The 20,507-nt window shown below is 34.1% G+C and overlaps 1 protein-coding gene across 8 annotated transcripts in view; it reads left to right on the forward strand.

Moving 5' to 3' along the window:
• Ptprk (protein tyrosine phosphatase receptor type K) overlaps positions 1 to 20,507 on the forward strand; it is a 527,087-nt gene that overhangs the window by 41,583 nt on the left and 464,997 nt on the right. The window lies entirely within an intron of this gene.

A 20,507-nucleotide genomic window follows, 5' to 3' on the forward strand; every position in this document is an offset into this window, starting at 1 on the left:
TGTTAATGATGGTTCTCCTGTTATTTTACATATTTAATCCCAACATTTATTCCTTGCTGATAATTAGTACTGCTGACACACTCTTGGATTTGCTGACTTCAGACAATGATGGTTTCCAATGCACAGGGAATTCTGAGCATGCTTCTGACCATGATGCTGAGATGGATTTTATTTGTTTTCTTAACTATTTAGTTGATAATATCTTTATATTTTCAAAGTATACAACCATGGTTTGCTAAACATATCAATTATGCAATGATTACCACAGTCAATTTAGTTAAAAATTCATTCTTTGTGTGTGTGTGTGTGTGTGTGTGTGTGTGTTGCTGGGGGTTGAACCTAGGGCTTTGTGCATGCTAGGCAAGCACTCTACCAACTAAGCTATATCCCCAAACCTAATTAAAAATGCATCTTTATTTGGTATGGGGTTGTGGCTCAGTGGTAAAGTGCTTGCTTCACATGGGTGAGACCCTGGGTTCGATCCTCAGCACCACATAAAAATAAATAAGTGAAATAAAAGTATTGTGTCCAACTACAACTAAAAAATTAAATATTAAAAAAATTCATCATCATCCATACTTACAATTTTGTATTTGGATATATGTTTCCCAAGTTGTTTTTGATGGTCTGATTCTGGGACCCTAGTAAAAATTTTATATATATATATATATATATATATATATATATATATATATATATATTTGTGTGTGTGTGTGTGTGTGTGTGTGTGTGTGTGTGTTTGTTTTAAGACAGGGCCTAGATAAGTTGCTGAGGCTGGCCTAGAACTTGCCATCTTCCTGCTTCAGCCTCCAGAGTCATTGGGATTATAGGCTTTCACCACTGTGCCTAGTCTAGGTAGGCTTTTGGTATGAAAGGAGAAGGTGATATGGACACAAGAATTGTAGGGGAAGGGGGAGTAGTTTGGAAGCAGCAGAATTGGATTTGCACTATTTTAATGTTATCATTGGAGGATTAATGAACAAAATAATGTTTGAACCATAAGGAAAACTTGTCTTGGTAAAGCATTCTCCTGTAAAATTTTAAGAAAAGGGAATTTGTTCATCAAATCAAGTACTGGTTTTAGAAAATTGATGGAAAGATTATAATTAATTATAATTAATTATATTAATGAGTGTGCACAAATACTTGACACCGAACATTATAATGGAATGTGTTTAAAATAATACTTTCTTTCATTAGGAAATGCCACCTGTTTCTTCTTTACAATAAATTAAAAAAATATATTTTTTCATCAGTGAAATAATGACTCTAATAGGTATCCCAGATCAGCACTCTCCTTAGTGCTTCAGATCTGTTTCAGGCCTTAATCCACAGGGATGACCAAGAGATCCTTACTTTCAACATGTTTAAAAGCAGCTGTAGCTGGGTATGGTAATACATGCCAGGAATCCCAGAGATTCTGGAGGTTGAGGCAGTAGGATCAGAAGTTCAAGGCCAGCCTCAATAACTTAGTGAGACTCTGTTTAAAAAAAAAAAAGAAAGGCCTGGAAATATAGCTCAGTTGTCGTGCACCCCTGGGTTCAATTTCAGGTACCATATACCCACAGAAAAGCAACTATATAACTTGCATGACAAGCATAGTTGACATCCTTTGGGTCTAATTATCCAAGCCCAAAACTTAACAGCAAACTTGATTCTTCCTTACACCCCAGCATTTTCTGTCTGCTAAACTCTCTTGTACCTGTGCTTCCTGCCTATTCCAGTTTTGTTGTTGCTAAGACCTTGAATATTATTACTGGACTTTTGTGTAGTCTGTTTTGTGCATTGGCTATACAAATAGCCTCTTCTAACCAATTCAATGTTCATTGTATTCTCCACATGATTTATGTGAAACAAAAATCTGATAGTGTGAGTCCTGTCTTAAATGTTTAGGGTCTCCCTATTGCCAAATGAACATAGCTTTGCCTCTTAAATGTTTTACATATTCAAGGCAGTCTTTAAATATATTATCCTGTATAATTTTTATAGCAAGTAAATGAGGTGCTAACCCTTATTATCTCCATTTTACAGAACAAAAGCACCTGGCCCAAGCACTCTGATGCTAGATGCCCTGTTGGCAAACACCACACTGAGATGCTTCTAATTTCTTAGCTTCCCATGAAAGCAGAGTTTGGAATTCAAAGTGAACAGAGGGAATGGGAGGATGGGCCAATTTTATATCATCATAAACCTATGAATGCTGCCTACCTCGCCACTTTCTGTAACTGTAAAGAAGATTGTTGCAAGTTTTTTTTTTTTATTATAAAATTGATGCCAAGAGGCCTTGGTTCTTGACCTTGTAAGGACTAATGGTTCTTAGACGATTTATTGCATTGTATTGCTTAGTTTTACTTGAGACATTGGATGTTTTTTAATGCATTTGCAACACTCATGCATGATCTTTTCCTTTTAGCAGTGTCTTTTCCTGACCTTGTGTTGTTGACAGTTTGGGGCATACATTTTCCTGCAGAGAAAAATATAATGGCTGTGAGTCTTGGAATGGAATGATTTCCCTCTTGCTTTTGCCTGAGGCGGTCATGAGTTTTCATTTGTTGCCAAAGTTCAAAAAACCTTAAAATTTTACTTTTTTATTTTACTTTTTTATTGATTTTAAAAAAATAAATGAAAGAAGAATGCATTACAATTCTTATTAGATATATACAACACAATTTTTCATATCTCTAGTTGTACATAAAGTATTTTGACATAAATTTGTGTCTTCATACATGTACTTTGGAAAATGATGTCTCTCACTTTCCACCATCCTTGCTAATCTCCTGCTCCCTTCCTTTCCCTAAAAGCCCTCTGCCCTATCTAGAATTAATCTATTCCTCCCATGCTCCTCCTCCCTACCCCACTAGGAGTCAGCCTCCTTATATCAGAGAAAACATTTGACATTTGTTTTTTTGGGATTGGCTAACTTCACTTAGCATTATCTTCTCCAACGCCATCCATTTACCTGCAAATTTCATGATTTTGTTCTTTTATTGCTGAGTAAAAATTCCATTGTATATAAATGCCACACTTTTTTTTTATCCATTCATCCCTTGAAGGGCATCTAGGTTAGCTCCACAGTTTAGCTATTGTGAATTGTGCTGCTATAAACATTGATGTGGCTGTGTCCCTGTAGTATGCTGTTTTTAAGTCTTTTGGGTATAGACCAAAGAGAGAGATAGCTGTGTCAAACGGTGGTTCCATTCCCAGATTTCCAAGGAATCTCCATACTGCTTTCCATATTGGTTGTACCAATTTGCAGTCCCACCAGCAATGTATGAGTGTGCCTTTTTTCCATACATCCTCACCAACACTTATTGTTGTTTGTCTTCATAGAAGCTGCCATTCTGACTGGAATGAGATGATATCTTAGAATAGTTTTGATTTGCATTTCTCTAATTGCTAGAGATGATAAACATTTTTTTCATATATTTGTTGATTGATTGTATATCCTTTTCTGAGAAATGTCCATTCAGATCCTTGGCCCACTTGTTGTTTGGGTTATTTATTTATTTATTTATTTTGGTGCTTAGCTTTTTGAGTTCTTTATATCCCTAGAGATTAGTGCTCTATCTGATGTGTGAAGGGTAAAAATTTGCTCCCAGGATGTAGGCTCTCTGTTACCTCACAGATTGTTTCTTTGCTGAGAAAAAACTTTTTAGTTTGATTCCATCCCAATTATTGATTCTTGGTTTTAATTCTTATGCAATAGGTATCTTATTAAGGAAGTTGGGGCCTAATCCCACATGATAAAGATTAGGGCCTACTTTTTCTTCCATTAGATGAAAAGTCTCTGATTTAATTCCTAGGTCCTTGACTCACTTTGAGTTGAGTTTTGTGCATGGTAAGAGATAGGGATTTAATTATGGATTTCCAGTTTTCCCAGCACCATTTGTTGAAAATGCTATCTTCTCTCCAGTGCATGTTTTTGGCACCTTTGTCTAATATAAGATAATTGTAGTTTTGTGAGTTAGTCTCTGTGTCCTCTATTCTATACAATTGGTCTACCAGTCTGTTTTGGTGCCAATACCATGCTATTTTTGTTACTGTTGCTCTGTAGTATACTTTAAGGTCTGGTATAGTGATGCCACTTGCTTCACTCTTCCTGCTAAGGATTGCTTTAGCTATTCTGGGTCTCTTATTTTTCCAGATGAATTTTATGATTGCTTTTTCTGTTTCTATGAGGAATGCCATTGGGATTTTGATAAAATTTTAATGAACAGAACTATTGAACTATCTTAAAGTTAGGTTTGATTTGAGAAAAGGATATGTAAATACAATATATTATACAGCCTCATTTCCCAATTTTATTTTATTATTTATTTATTTGTTTGTTTTTGCCATTCATTCAATTCAATTTATTCTAAGCATTTAGCCAATTTTCTGACATCATTGACTTCCTTCTAAGGTCAGGTGACTTCGAAAATCATTTTTTTTCCATTGAAAAATGCTGTATTTTCCTGGTCACAAAGATCAAACTTTAGTGAATGATTTAAAAGAAACAAATTTCTAATACTATATGAGAACCCTTCACCTGTTTGATCTTAACTATCATATCCCCCAGTATCACTTTCAGGTTTTTAAAAAAATTGTCCTGTTTCTACATTTCTACTTTGAATTACTAGAGCCCAGTGTATAATTAAATATCTTTTAGTGTTACCTAGAAAAACATTGGCTATTATCTTAAGTAGAATTTAGTTATTGGTCATTATGACCTCAAACCTAAAACACTGGTTATTGAATGATGATCTGTAGACCTGGTAGCTTATATGAGAAGGAATGATTTATAGGTGAACTCAAAATTTAGAGTATACAAAATGTGTCAGACTTTGATGTGGGGATATTTTGTCGCTCATGTTGGTTTTCTACATTGTTCTACAGCTATGAACATTCATTTTAGAGTGAAAACACAAAAGACTTAAAAATGTAGCTTTTTAACAGAGTGGTTGCTTCACAAGATCGGTTCTGTGTGCTGATGTGGAAGACTGAGTTCATTGGATTCTCAGAACATTTGATCAAGTATTCTGAGAAATTTTGGGAAGTTTGAAATTGAGAGTTTTGAAAGTTCTCTGAGGGGTCTTTGAGAATTAAATTGGAATAGATGAATCATTTAATGTTTCTGAACATCTAATTTCTGATCATAAACTGATACTATCTTGAATTCTGAGATACTGAAAATGAATTAGGAAAATTACTATAAGGGTAAATACTGATTTGGGCAACAGTCATCATTGAATGGCAGATGTTTGATGGACAGCAAAGATTGTGTGATCTTAAAAGATCTCTCTATAGATTTATTTTATATTAATTATAAAAACAAGAAATAAATGATTAAGTAACATAAAAATTAACATTAAAGAGGGTAAGAAAGACATCACATACATCTGTGTATTATTATTTTGTTAATGGTTGAATTTACCTTTTTATTGTTATTTATTTTTCTCCATTTTTTATTGGTGCTTTATAATTGTTCATAATGGTGAGATTCCTTGTTACATATTCATACTTATAAAAATATAGCCATATAATTTCACCAATAACATTCCCTAGTATTTCTTCTTTCTTCCCTTTCTTCCATGGTCCTTTTCTTCTACTCTACAGATTTCTCCTTGGTTATTGAAGCTCAGAAAAAATACCCCAAATTGAAGCAAACTTTCTCTTTGCTTCGGATTTCCTGGCTTTCATCCCAGGTGAGCTAGAGAAACTAGAATTTCTCTTCTCTGAGGTTGGCCATAGAAACAGGACCTCTTTTCCCCAAAGCCAGCCATAAAACCTAAAATTATTATTCAAACTTTTCCCTTTCTTTCTGTTCAAGTGTTGCCCATAGGAAATTCTTACACCAGTATTGTTTGATTATAGGTTATAAAACTCACCTCTTCCAAGACCAATAAGAATGCAATATTATTTTTGTAGCATTCTGACAAAGAATGCAAAACTTGTCATGAAGAAACATCAGAAACCCAAACAGAGGAATAATTTTAAAATATATGTGGCCTATATTCTTTAAAATGGTAATGTCATGAAAGACGTAGAAAAGTGAAGGAACTATTCGGGATACGGATTGACTCCTCTACTAGAAAATATGGAGTTAAAAAGACATTATTATAATAATTAACAATTAGTTATGGACTATGAATTATGTGAAGATTAAGTAATTTTTATTTTCCTGATAACGGGCCAAATAACATTTTTGGGTTTGGAAGTTGTACTTTATCTCTTACAGCAACAAAATTCTGCTGTTGTTCTCATTGTTGCCATAGATAATAGAAAAGAAAGGCCATAGCTGTGCACCAGAAATTTCACTTATAAAACCAGGTGGATTTGATCCCCAGTTTGATAATGCCTGAATTATGTAATCATACTGTGCCAATGTTAAATTTTATTAATTTAATAATAGTACTGAAGTTATATAAAAGAATGTTCTTTTGGTTTGGAAATACATGTGGTATTCAGCCTACAACTAAGTTGTATGGAAAATATAAATAAATTCTATATAGGCATATAGAATAAATTATGTGTGTGTGTGTGTGTGTGTGTGTGTGTGTGTGTGTAAAGACAGAAAGCAAATAGATCAAAACGTTGAAAAATTGGTGAATTGGGGCAAAGGATACACAGGAGTTCTTTGTCTTATTCTTGGAAATTTTCTGTATGTTTGAAATCATTTCAAAATAAACAAATTAAGGGACTTCCTCACACTAAGAGAGAGTGAGGGGACAAAAAACAAAACTAACAAGTGACGCACAAGGGTGCACACCCACTCGCTGTGCTCAGCTGTGTTGTGCCATCTGTGATACACTGAACCATGTGAATAGACAGAAGCCCAAAGCCAGGCTTTGGAGGATACACAAATCAAAGGCAGAATTCATAACGGGAAGGAAAAAAAAAGAAAAAAGAAAAAAAAAAAAGAAAGAATGGAATTAGGAGCAAAGGATCAGCAGAATCAGCAAATTTTACTGGGTTCTCCCCTTTCCTGGAAGAAGAATCTTGGGCAGAAAGCGGAGGGTGTTGGTGCTGATGCTGGCTGTGGTGTTGCTGTAGGCTTCCCTAGGTTTTCCTAAATGCCCTTCTCGCTCCCTCCCTTGCATCTGTGACGGCTTTTTTTTCCATACTTCTTTTCTCCCTCTCATAACCTGTCACATGGACTTACTAGCTTCTGACATATCATTATTCTGCATTAGCTCAATTAAATCATTAAAGAGAAACCATAATCAACATGACCATGTTCATATCATTTGAAAACCAGCTTCAGATTGTAGTGAGCAAACATCCAGTTCACACTCTCTCTCTCTTTCCCTCCCTCCTATCCCCACTGGATCTCTAGCTTGGTCCCTTTCACAGCCAGACCATTTTCCTCTTATTGATTGGCCTGCTTTTGTCCTGTAGTTTTTTTTCCCCCTCTTTCTTTCATTTGCTTTTATTTTTCTTTCTTCTTTCTCTCTTTCTTTCTTTTTTTTTTTGAGGTTGTTTAAAGCTGTTTCTGATTTACATTTCTCATTAATTTATAATAGCTTCCCTTTAAGACCTTTCTGGACTATATAATACAGCCCTTATTCATCTGTATTGACTCTGTTGCACCTTATCCCAGACTCTTCTTTACGACTTTGTACCCTTATTGGTTTTCTTCTGGAACAGGATTGTCCCAACCTTTTTCTGCTAATTTTCCATCATATTTGAAATCCTTTGGCTCATGTATTTTTCTTTTTGCTATTCATTTCCTGACCCATCTTGTACTTCCAGATATCTTGAAAATTAAACATCTTATTTTGTTGAGTAGTACTGTACACAGAAAATATCTTTCATAGTGCTTATATCAGAAAACTGGGCCTCCTGCAAAATATCTTCAGTATTTGTCATATTTATGACAGTGGTTGGAAAAATGTTGCATAAATGTATTCTTTGACTGTTTTTTACCATTGACCTTGACTGTCAGTCACTCCCAGGAATACTAAATTCATTTAAAGTCAAGAGAACATTGTTGCATAAAATTTACTTTTAAATGATGTCCTTTCAGGATGTTTATTGAAAGCATTCTGTATTCTTCTTTAAAAAATAATCCTCAGATTTATAGGAGACATAGCCTAGCCCCTAATGTTATATGTATTTAACTTTCCTTATCTAGCCCCTAATGTTATATATATTTAACTTTCCTTACCCCACAATTTTCCCTCGCCCCATTTTTTTTGAGAGATAGCAATTCACTATGTGATCAAAATCTATAAAAATGAGGCGATTTTTTTTTTCTCCTTAACCATAGACATTAAGCAGTATGATCAGGACATGTTATAGTCACAACAAAGGCCTTTTAGCCATTTTATAAAAACAGATGTATTGTTCCTTATTCTAGGTAATGTCTTATTGAACCAGTAAAGATCTCTATGTTAAGAATTATTTAAAGGCAAAATTCTATACTATATTGATTTTTGTGTGTGTGTCTTGCCTCTGCTGAGAGAAAAAAGCTACCTTCAAGTATTAACTGAAGGATTCTCTTGCTTGACCTCAGTCTTTTTGAAAGGGAAGTGGCATAGTAAAGCAAATAATTTTCAGAGATCTAAAGTGAAAGTAGGTTATTATGAATAATTTTATGAAGTTACATTAGATTTATTTTAACATGACTACTTTTGTTTAAAAACTCATTAGATGTTAACAAAATGATGTCATTGGAAAATTCAAAGCACAAACAAACAATAGCATTCAGCATTCAGGAGATAAACTCACAAGGAACATCAGAGATCCAAGTGACCTTAGAACATCCAAATAATCTCCATTAAAAAAAGAAAGAAAGAAAATGAGACCTAAGGAGAAGTAACAACTAATTCTTTTAGGTAGATCATGCATTTATTTTTAAATTATAAATGTTAAGGAACAAAATGGTGAGTTTATTATTATGTTTAAGAATAGCAGGAAGTATAATTTACTTTTTGCTAATTGAAAAGTATTATATTTTCTATGGCTGTTTCAATGATTTGCAACAAACAGTTAATAACTTAAAAACACAAATCTATTCTCAGGTGTCTATGGTGTGGGTGTCTTCTGAGACTCTAGGGAATATCCATTTCCTCTCTGTTTTTAGCTCCTAGAAGTCACCAACTTCCTTGGCACACAACATTTTAAAGTCAACCATATCAGGTTGAGTTCTTCCCACACTTTCACTGCCATCTTTCTCTTACTCCTTTTCTGTCTCCCACATCCACATTTAAGGACACTTGGGATTACACTGGGTTTACCTGGGTAATCTAGAATAATTTCCCAATCTCAAAATTTGTTGATCAGTAGACTTAATTTCTTCTACAACCTTATTTCTTTCTTTGCCACGTAAGTCACAAAGCCTCCTTTATTCACTGGTTCCAGGTGTTAGGATACAAACCATTATAGGAATTTGAATACTCATATTAAAATAGGTGTAGAAGGAGCCAAATGCTTATTTGTTTGGAGGCACAGATACATCATTTATTTGATTGTTTTACTCCTGTTTTATCTTATGTTCCTAAGTCTTGTGTTTGAACATCTACTCAAAATTATTCTAGGGTGTTCATAGATTGTAATAATACAAGAAACGGCCAGCATTTTATTTTGTTGGATGTGTAGTGGATTTCCAGGTAAGAATATAAATTTTGGAGGTAGCTGAAGATTATTAGAAGTTGAGAGACTCAGGCAAGCTCTACTTGTGTGTGTTCTTGCTTTATTAATTGTAATAGCACCTTCCTTGGCATACATCTCCAGCTAAGTACACAAGATAATCTTTTGTTTCTTGATAGGTAGTTTGATACATGCTTTCTGACTAGATAAAGTAAATGGAGGAAAGCATCCATTTATAGTGGCCAATTCTATTTTTTCAAGGTTAGATACTGGTCTACTTTTCTTAATCTTGCCATGGATATTGTGACCTCATTTTTCTGCAAACATGAAAAGTACATTTATCATCACTATTCACCAAATACCATGTTTTAAAGTTGCAAGTTTAGTTTATCAAAGGGAACTTCTGCGGAAAAGAAACTCAGCCTGTGTTGGTGAAATCAGATACATTGAGACATTTTCTTTTTCAGAAAGTGTTTAATGTGTATGTTGAATTCCTGCAGCCTGGGGCAGTGTTTTTATTTGGTATAAAGGTTTGGGGAAATTATTTCTGATTGAAATAGAAACATTGCAATTTTTCAAAGGGATAGAAAAAACTCTGACTAAAGGAAAGAACCAAAGAATAGTTAGATGAGAGGTAATTAAGGGAAAATAAAAGAGAAAAAGTAGAAGTCTGTTTTGTGGGCATGTGTACATGTCTAGAAGTGAATTACCAACAACGAAGTTTGGATACCATTCTTAGAAGTCATGCAGTTGCTGGTGGTTGTGGTGTGAAATCTTTTAAATCTATTCCAGAACAATTTTCAACTCACGAAACTTCAAAGATAATAGATTGAACAGTCATATAAACATGAACACAGAAAGAAAGGAGTCTTAACAGAGACAAATTAGACTATGTGAAAATAAACATTACATGGTAAAAAAGAAGCTATGGTATTGACAGGCATTTAAGTAGGGGTCCTGATAAACTCCTGCTGATTAATGTAGTTAATAAAAAGCTTGAAATTTAAGATTTATGTGATATTGTCAGACTGAAATTTTGTCTAAGACCAAGTGTGTATTATGCATATATATTTAGTAGCATAACCATACCAGCCTGTGAATATTAGTAGAAATTGTGAGTTCCACTTTAAGTCTGATAATTCAGACATCATTAAAAAAAAATGTCTGCTCCATTGTCAACTAAGACTTTTTAAATCAGACAAGAACTTGAGTGTCTACTAATTGCCTAGCAGATAGAGAGATACTAAATACAAGCAAATTTGGTTTCCAGCCTCTTAAAGTTTAGACTCTAAAGGAAAAGGACATACTAATTGGTTAATTACACATTAAGTCTGTGTGTGCAGTGAAAGATAGGTACATTGTGTTTTGTACATCTGACAAAATTCACTAAAAACTTGAGCTTTGATCTGAGAGATAAATAAGAATTAATAAAGAGAAGGGGGATGAAAAAGAGGTAAGAGCAAATTATTCTAGTTTGAAGGAACAATAGATAAAATCTCTAGGTAAAGATGCTTGAGTTCACAGAGTAGGAGAAAGTGTTTGAGATGAAAATGTAGAGGAGTGTGAGAGGAGGTTCCTCTTGGACAGAGACAAATTAGACTATGTGAAAATAAACATTACATGGTAAGAAAGAAGCTATGGTGTTGACAGGCATTTAAGTAAGGGTCCTGATAAACTCCTGCTGATTAATGTAGTTAATGAAAAGCTTGAAAATTAAGATTTATGTGATACTGTCAGACTGAAATTTTGTCTAAGACCAAGTGTGTATTGTGCATATATATTTAGTAGCATAACCATACCAACCTGTTAATATTAGTAGAAATTGTAAGTTCAAGAGGAACACATTTGAGACAGAGAATGGGGGTACAGATTAAAAATGTGTGTGAGTATATTTGGAATGCTTTTATGATAGGGAAGTCATAGGGATCAATTGGGTGGTTGGACCAGAGGGCAAAGGACATGTCTGAATTAGAGAATTTAACTTCAGTGAGACAGTTATATTAGGTTTTAATTGAAGCAATTATTGCTAATAAGGAATCTCAATATTCAAGGGCTAATGAGAGGACTGTGAATCTGCAAATGAAATCTGAGCGTGACCAGAGGGTTGGAAAAACTAGTAGGTATCCATCATGGGAACCAAGAGTATGAAGAGTCAGGAGTGATCATTTGTATTAATTTGGCTGAAACAGGAGCAATGAGTGCCAGAAATATAGATTGCATGGGTAACACAACAATCCCTTGTGACCTTGGACGAGGTAACAAACCTACAGATTTTCTTATCAGAGTGTAGTTCTTCTGGGAGTGAATGTTGTAACTTACTGGAAGTGGTCATTTTCTGTCTTACAGAATTCCCATCTGTACTCAGGACTTCCTGCTACTACTTCTCTTCATTTGGCGATATTTATCTTACATTCTCAAAATCAAACTGAATGATGTTAGCGATAAGGATTTGCCAGTGTTGATGGTATACCATCTGTTACTGCCCTGATGTGGGCATACGTTTTAAATCCTTTTGCCCAAAACATAATAGTAAGTCTCTTTTGTTGTTTTTAGGTCTCAGTTTTAGTTCATTCTTAACTTTAGCCTTGCTACCATTGTTTAAGGGTATACTTCATCTGTACGTTATTATTTTATTGTCTTACTTAAATTTTATATATATTAAGAGCTTTAGCTCAAAGAATAATGTATGCATTGGTTTTAAGTGCATCATACCTTATCTATTGATTCATTTTAATTGTATATTCAGTTGTATGCCAGTTAGAATGAACCATATATTCTTTCCTCTGCACTCACAGAATCATAGTTTTTTTTAAAAAAATTCTATATAAAAAAGTAATCTATTTTAAAAATATCCAAATATCTGACCACCCACCCTGTTATCCATCTCCCCTAATTATTAGAAATCTAATAGTCCTATGTTTCTGGTAATTCTGACATTTCAAAGGCCTGAAATTCATTTACTGACAATCTACTCACAGTTGTTACTCTGGGGTCAGGAAGTTCTTGTACATCAGTTGTAATAGCTTTTTTTTTTTTTTTTTTTTTTGTAAAAAAAAATAGTTATTTGTTGGTATAAACATTTTTGTTATTCTTGACCAATGCTATTATCTTTTTTAAATTTTGGAAGATATTGTGTATCTAGTGTGTTTTTCTTCCTTTTAAGTTTCTCCTATTTGTAATTGTGGCACTGACAACGGCTTGGCAGTATATAGTCTGCAGACAGATTCAACCAAGAAAACTAGAAGTAGTTGCTACAAAACAACAACAACAAAAACTATTCAGTAATTCCTTCCTTTAGTCTGAGTAATTGTGAGGACTTGCTGTGGGGAGAGGCAACCAGTATAGCCACACACAGCCCAAACCCAGGAAAGGATTTGTGCTCAGGGTTAATGTCCAGTGCTTGTTTCCTTCAAATTGATTTTATTTAAAATCAATTCCTATTGATTTTACCCTTGATTTAGGTTTTGGAAATGAAGCACCATGGGACAGTAGACCAAGAGCTTGAGGCTTCAACCCTCAACTCACTTTTCAGTAGCTTCCCCACAGCCTTTAGGGGATCACTGCCTCCCTGGGATGGGATCTAGGCTCTCCCCTCTGCTACCAGTCTAGTGACTCTTTGCCTTCCTCAGTCTCTAGGGCTTGGGCACAGCAACTGGGAAGCCAGGCAACTTCCTAAGGCTTATAATTCAGATCACCAGGGTCCTGGGAGGGTCTGTCATCACCCTGTGAATATCCCCATGCCCAGGAGAGCTTGACATTCAATACCAAATTAAAAAATCCTATGAGAAGTTGAGACAACTCAAAAAAAAAAAAAGGCAAAGTAACTTTTTCCTGGTTTTTGAATAAAGGGCCCACATTTTCATTTTATTCTGGGCAGATAATGTAGTTAAGCTTGAAAATCATTAATAGTACCTGGAAGCAAACTTGATCTTTGCAACTTATCAATTATATTATTAAAAATAAAGTAAAAAAGAGATTCCACAATTTTGTAGTTTTTTCTTCATGGTATAAAAAATAGATTTGGTTATATTTACACAACCCTAAGAATTTCTAAATATATTATCATAGTAATTATCTTTCTGAAGATCTTACCATTTGTGTTGATATAATTTTCATTAATTGTTTTTAAATCGAGCTATTTATATCATAATAGTAGTAATAAAATTAATTTTTAATTTAAAAGACATATTCACAAAATTGATTTCAAATATATAGAGTTATTTTTGTTCTATTAGAAAAATAATCTGCTTGTTAACTAAAAATTTATTGGGATTTATATTAAGATTTTATTTCATGTGGGGCCTGGTGGCACATGCTTATAATCTCAGCTGCTTGGGAGGCTGAGACAGGAGAATCGTGAGTTCAAAGTCAGCTTCAGCAAAAGCGAGGCCCTAAGCAACTCAATGAGACCCTGTCTCTAAATAAAATACGAAACAGGGCTGGGGATGTGGCTTAGAGGCTGAGTGGCCTTGAGTTCAATCCTTAGTATCCCAGCCCCCCAAAAATATTTTGTTTCATGATTTAGTAGTTGAAGACTTACTTTCTTTTCTTCTTTTTTTTTCTTTTGTTTTTTTAGTGCTGGGGATTGAACCCAGGGCTAACACATGCTAGGCAAGCATTCTGTTTCTAAGCTATATTCCGAGGCCTGGGATGTAGCTTAGAAATAGAATTCTTTGACCCATTCCTTACCTTCGGTTGGCTTAAGTCATCAAATTTAGTAGTCATTAGAAATTCTATATGATTGCTTTATTGAAGGTCACATTTGGTTTGCATGGGAACATTTAATGTATCAGAGCAGTTATAGGGCAGCCCATGGCAAAATCCCAAACCTTTATTCAGTGCAAGAAGAAGCCCAAGAAAAAGAGACTAGATTGGCTTTAATCTTTTCCTCTATCATCTTTGTGACCTCTCTTATTCCCACTACTACAGACAGACCTGCAGTGAGTTTGCTGTGTTGTTGTTTTCTTTTTTTTTTTCCACCAGAATGATCTTAACTTCATTGAAGTTTTTTGAAATTTTTTTATGTGATATTCATCGCATGTTGAAAGAGTTTATCATGCTAATGTCTCAGGTATCTCCTGGGAAGTGCTATAGCCTTTGTGTGGCCATCTGTCCTATTGCTATTTTCCCTAATTCTTTTTTAACTAAAATTAAGCCTCCAAAGGACTTCTGTTGGTTTGTAAAATAATGAGATCTTAAAAATTATTAATTTATTACTTTTTATTTAGAGTTCTATCAGTATGGCAGATGTCAGCATTCTGCTTTGTTGACTCTACCCCAATTAGCTCTGCACTTCCCTTACCATCTCCTAGGGCAGATCACAAACTTGGACTTTGGTGATGTTGATACATTCTTTTCTTTCTCACAAGTTCTAGGGATTTGAAAGAATTTACTTTGGCTTCTATACTACCATTTATCTAATTTATGACCTCACATTTTCTCCCTATGTAGGAGTTAGAATGCCCCTCTGACTTGATAGTTGGATTTGTGACTTTTAAAATGATTTCCCAGTTGAAGCAACCATTTATCTACATAAAGATTATATAAAACTTTTTAAAAAAATTATTGTAATTTGGCTTGTTGCCTAAAATGTTATGCAATAATGAATGTGTGCTTTGGATTCCAGATATAATTTAGTTTATCTCTAAATTTGTCATGGAAATTCATGGGTAGAACCATTACTTTAAAAGTAAAATTTGACTTTCATGGAGAAGGCTGAATTATTTTGTAAAAGCTAAATAAAATTTAAATGAAAATGCCTTTTTTTTAACTTTTTAATTAGTAGCTACCTTAATTTTTTTGTCATCTGAAAGGACACACAATTTAAAAAATAAACTTGTTTTCTACTTAGGATGGAATATCATTGTTGTTGAGAGGATGAAAGTGTAGCTCAGTAGCAGAGCATTTGCCTTGCATGAGAAAGGCCTTGGGTTTAGTCCCCAACATAGAAGAAATAAAAAGTATCTGCAATGTTGAAGTATATACTAATAAGTCTAGTGTTAGATATGTGGCATTAAGATAGATAAATTGAAACCTTAGAAGTTTGAAGAAGTGAATGTATAACAGAGACATTCAGCACATAAGAGATTCAAATTCTAAATTGATTATGAATCGCATGCTGGGATTAGTATGCTGGTGGCTTCCAAGTAATCAGAAAACTAGTATCAAATAGATGTTTTTTTTTCCTCTTAAAAATCAAAAGTAAAAATCTTAACTGATATACATACACACAAAAATTACACAGACACACAGACACACAGACACACACACACACACACACACACATACACATAGTGATGTTTAAACCAGTTAAACATATTAATTTCCTCAACATTTTTTTATGGTAAAACATTTCAAGATCCCCTTTTTTGCTTTGTGAAATATACAATACATAGTTGTTATTTATAGTTTCATGCTGTGCAAAGATGCCCCAGAATCAAGCAGACTTTAAAATGTTATAATTCAATTGATTAATTGATTGGATGATAGAGGAAGAGAGACGGAAAGAGAGAGAGAGAAAAAAAGTGCATGCACATTAGTGTGTGTGTGTGTATGTGTGTGTGTGTGTGTGTGTGTGTGTGTGTGTTTGTGTAAGACAACTTTAGAAGGGCAGACCTGGATTCTCTGTTTCTGGATAAATTCTACTACTTCTAAACCCTTTCTGTTTCACTTTATCTGCATTGAAATTCTAGGGCACATCACCTTCTAGCTTATTCTTGATCTTATGTTTATTGAGGATAGACATATTGTTACCTTATTTACTGACTTCTTGGTAAACAGTCAACAGTTTACCAGGTGTTGCATTGTAATAGGTGTATACATGTGGGACTCAAAAAAATGTTTAAAGTAAAAATTACCTCTTTCATTACAATATTGCATTCTATTCTCTATTCTTTTTTCATTATTATGTTTCTTTTTAAATTTTTTATTTTATTTTTATTTTTGTGGCACAGCAATGGAATACAGACTTTGATGCATGCGGGGTAAGCACTCTACGACTTAGCCATGCCCTTCATCTTTTCCTAACCTTTCCTACCTTTCTTTGGGTCTCATTCCTGTTTCTCCACTCTTTACATCTGTATTATCCAAATGGTAGCAAGTAAACACATATACCTTTTGTGCCATTAAAATGTGGCCAGTCTGGAGTCTGGGATTGTAGCTTGGTGGTAGAGTGCTTGCCTCATACACATGAGGCCCTGGTTCGATCTTCAGCACCACATAAAATAAATAAATAAATAAAAATAAAGATTTTTTAAAAAGTGGCCAATCCGAATTACAATCTGCAATAAATAGAAGTTGCACAGTGGATATGGTAAGTGTTAATAAGTGTAACTAATTATATTGTTGAAACTTTGAAGTGATATTTTGGATTGCATTAAATGTTGGTAAAATTAATTTCATGTGCTTTTTTTCTTTCTAAAATACAACTACTACAAAATTTATAATTATTACACACATGGGTTGTTGGAGAGTGCCACTCTAGATTCTTGTATTGTTTTCTACCAACTATCTTAGGACACATTCTTGCTCATTCTGTTTTTACTTCTCAAAAAATATTTTCAGGGCTGGGGATGTGGCTCAAGAGGTAATGAGCTCGACTGGCATGCGCGGGGCGCTGGGTTCGGTCCTCAGCACCACATAAAAATAAAATAAAGATGTTGTGTCCACCGAAAACTAAAAAATAAATATTAAAAAAATATATTCATGGGGACCTGAAATTAGAAAACAGAAAAGTCTCCTAAAACTCTCTTTAATAATAAATGTTAGATGGAATATTTTTCAGTAGCATCAAGCAATTCAGCATTGATAAAATGTTCCCACACAGACAGACTTCAAAAATATTACATACACTATGTGGATGAAAACAGTCATGGTAGACCATATACCACATAATTCCAGTTGTATATGAAATGTCTACACCAGGTAAATCCAAAGAGACTGAAAGTGGATCAGTGAGTGGTTGCCTAGAGTAGGAGGGAAGGGCAAGTGGGGAATGATTAATGATAGTTCTCCTTTTCCTGTTGATTGATTGAAGTACTGGGGATTGAATCCAGGGATACTCTACCACTGAGCCATATCCCTAGCCCCCCGCCACTTCAATTTTTAATTTTGAGATAGAGTCTTTATTAAGTTGCCAAGACTGTCCTCAAACTTGAACTCCTCCTTCCTCAGCCTCCTTAAAGGATTGGGATTAGGCATATGCCACCTCACCTGGTCATTCTTGGTTTCTTTTAGGATTGTGTAAAACCAGATACTGGTGATTTTCACACAGTTCTGAATATAGTAAAACCCTGGATTGTATATTTTAAAAGGGTGAATTTATGGAATGTGACTTATGTATCAATAGATATTGAATAATAAGCACCAGATTATGCTTAGGATATTGAAGTGTCCTCTGTTGGTCTTGTTTGGTAGTCTGCTCCCCTTTATATTTTCAAGGACAAATTTGAGTTTTCCTAGATATTAAAGTATATGTTTTTGTTAATAGTGGTCCTGTGCTTTTATCTTAATAAAATGAAAAGAAATAGGTCATTGTGGGTTGGAATTTTTGTAAGCAGTTACAATCCCTGTTTTAAAATTGGTATATGTGCAGAGCTGTTATTTTAATGCAGTTTTCCCCCTAAGGGGACTTGTTAGGCAAATGTATTTAAGTGTGATTTTAATGCCTTTTTATAGCTTTTACTTATTTCTTTATACTTGAATGATGTTCTGACATCCAATGAATTGTGTTTTTCTTTAGGACATCTGGATTTCATATATACAAAAGAATAATGAAAGGAAAAAAATCTTTTTTCTTAAGGTGGTTACACATATCTATTAATACAACAAGTGTATAAACATGTATTTTTTTTTCTTAACAATCCTGGACAATGCAGGGGTCTGTGTGCTGAAGAGAAACACTTTGAATAAATTGGTCCATTATAAAAATCAAAAAAAGATTAGTACTAAAGAGTAATTCTTCAATTTCTTTCAAGCTGCATTTTCTTTTCCATCATTTCCATTTAAAGATAGCCATAAACTGCAATATTTTAAGTCAATGGTATTTTTATATTTGTCCCTCTAATTGTTCCTCCATTTTGAGATACTTTCCCAAACTTAAAAATAAATATGTAAGTAAACAACTCAAAAACTAAACTTTGGTTGATTTGACCTTAAGTGAGAAAAACTAAGAAATGAAAGTTCAGTGGTTCTTGTTGTTCCCTTCAGAGATTCCATGATTTCAGTAGGGAAAGTTTTCTCCCTCATTTTCTCTCTCAGCTGCACTGAGAGAGTAGTTGTGTTTTATTCCTTCAAAGTGAAGAATTTAATAGATAATTGAATTATGTGAATGACTTGCACGGACAAGGAATCCACAGATTTGCATCTATATTTATCTATGATGATTTAGGAGGAAAAGAATATTTTTAAAAAGTATTTTTTTCATTGTAGATGGACACAATATCTTTTATCTATCTATCTATCTATCTATCTATCTATCTATCTATCTATCTATCTATCTATTTTGTTACTGAGGATCTAACCCAGGGCTTCACGTGTATGAGGCAAGCAATCTACCACCAAGCCACAACCCCAGCCTGAGAAAGGACATTTTGATGATGTAATGAATCTATAATCAGTGTTATGTCTGTACATTTTCCCAATGGATTATACAGGTATTAATTCAGTATTATTATTCTAAAAGGTAAACAATATGGTTGCCTTGTTTATTAGAAATAGAAACCTTTGGGCTCTGGGTTTAACTCAGTGCGAGAGCATTTGCTAGCATGGTCAAGGCCCAGGTTTGGTTCCCAGAACCATGATAAACCCCTGTCCCGTCCCCACACATGTGCATGTCAGGGGGGTGACTCATGATGGTTTATTATTTGGGGTATTTAGTTGTTAATGCACGCATGCATGATGTCCTGGGGATTGAACCCAGGGCCTATGCTAGGCAAGTGCTCTATCACTGAGCTACATACCCAGCCTAGAGGAATTTAAACTTAAAGAACAATAGTAACTAGACTGTTGGTAGCTTCAATAGAGGGCAAGGCCAATCTTTCAACATGTATTATTTCACTAGTCCAAGTGATTCCATTTTTGTTGCTGCTGTGAGTTTGTTTTACAGTTTGTTTTACAGTGGCAGCTTTGGGTACAAAGATTTCTAGTGTCTTCAGAATGGAAGGAGAACTGGTATCTATGGATTTTTTTTTGCCTCCCCCCCCCTTTTCTTATGAAAACCATGGAATATGATATAGTCTGCCAAGTTTTTGGTATCATGTCCTGAACTTTATTGAAGCCAAGTATATTAGTTAGTATTAATCCAATTATAAGAAGATGTTTTTATTTATTAAGTATTAGAACTTGACCTGGAATATAGAGAGAATCAAATTCATGTTCATTTTCCAGATGAGGATGTTGCCAAACATCTGAACACACTTTATCATTAATCTCTTCCTACCTTCTGAGTACTTTTTACCCATAGCACCCATTTTAAATGTTCCATTTTTCAAGCTAAGAGAATAGCTTTCTATGTGTATTTAATTCTGTGGACTTTAATAGTTAATGAACTATTTCTAATAATCATTAGAACATGGTTATTTGTTCTCTGTGTGTTTTTCTATCAGTGATAGAGATGAATATAGGGAAGAATAAAGAGAAGAGCACAATGGATTTCTTCATATATTTAAACAAATAATCATCTTTAAAAATGCTCTATTATTCTGATAGTATAGTTTCTTTTTTTTCTCTAGCTTTATAAGTCGCCAATAAAAATGGTATGTATCCAAGGTGTACAATGTGCCTAACAATTACAACAATCAAGTTTATTAATATATCCTTCACCACACATAATTGCCATTGTGTGTATGTGTGTGTGTGTGTGTGTGTGTGTGTGTGTGTGTGTGTTAATGATAAGGCATGTTTCAACATGGCATGGTTTCTTATTGTGAACAACTTAT

Source organism: Urocitellus parryii, chromosome 8, assembly GCF_045843805.1.
Source record: "Urocitellus parryii isolate mUroPar1 chromosome 8, mUroPar1.hap1, whole genome shotgun sequence".
Taxonomy (NCBI): Eukaryota; Metazoa; Chordata; class Mammalia; order Rodentia; family Sciuridae; genus Urocitellus; species Urocitellus parryii.